Below are 965 nucleotides of genomic sequence, written 5' to 3'. Positions count from 1 at the left end.
TGGCTATTCGCGTAAGGTCGAATGCTTTGACGCGCTCGAGCTGCTCAGCCGGTGTTGCTACCACCTGGCTCTGCAGGGCGTCCCTCCCGAAGATGCCTGCCATCTTCCGAACCGACTCGAACTGAGAGTCGTTCATATGGGAGAAGTCGTTCCTATCCATGGCAACGAACTTCGGAGGTTCAGGTAGTCTACCCGCGATGGCGTGGATTGACTACGAGTGCTACCAAGTGTGACGGGGTCACACAGCACCTTGCGCTAGAGGAAGTTATCTTCCGAGAGTATACAAACTCTCAGGGAACGGGAGGTCACAGGTCCCCTCTTTAATTAAAGAGAGCGAAGTGACCTAAATAAGGTAGATTGTAAACTGAGGATATTTATAGGTAGGTTAAGTTTGTGGTTAATACAAACTATCAGTTACCTATAGAAATGCAATGTCATTTAACCAATGCTTGGTTTTGAATGACCTTGGTACCTTGTACCAAATATCCCGGAGTATGACATGTCATACTCCTGAAGTGTGAAGTGTCACACTTCATGTAACCAGGGTACACTTAGTGCTACGTACCCCGTTACAGTATACAAACTCTCAGTAAACGGCAGTTTACAGGTCCTCTTTAGCGAAGTGACCAATTTAGGTAGGTTGTAAATTGAGTGTATTTATAAGTAGGCTAAGCTTGAGTTAACAAACAAACTTTAAGTCATCTGTATAAATGCATCATCAGCCAATGAATGGCCTCGGACGACCCTGGTACCGTGTACCAGATATTCCGAAGTATGACGTGTCACACTTCATGTAACTAGGGGTACACTTAGGGATACGTACCCCGTTACAATTTGAATGTGATTTTCTGCAGAACGCTATTCTCAGCGTGCAGCGCTCTTGCTTAACCCTTTAAGACATACCGATATACCAGAAGATTACGTGGTGGTCAGAGCATTTCCACCGTACATATCCCCTCGTTTTG

Source organism: Phytophthora infestans, genomic scaffold, assembly GCF_000142945.1.
Source record: "Phytophthora infestans T30-4 supercont1.86 genomic scaffold, whole genome shotgun sequence".
NCBI lineage: Eukaryota > Oomycota > Peronosporomycetes > Peronosporales > Peronosporaceae > Phytophthora > Phytophthora infestans.
Note: the sequence above shows the minus strand (reverse complement) of the source record.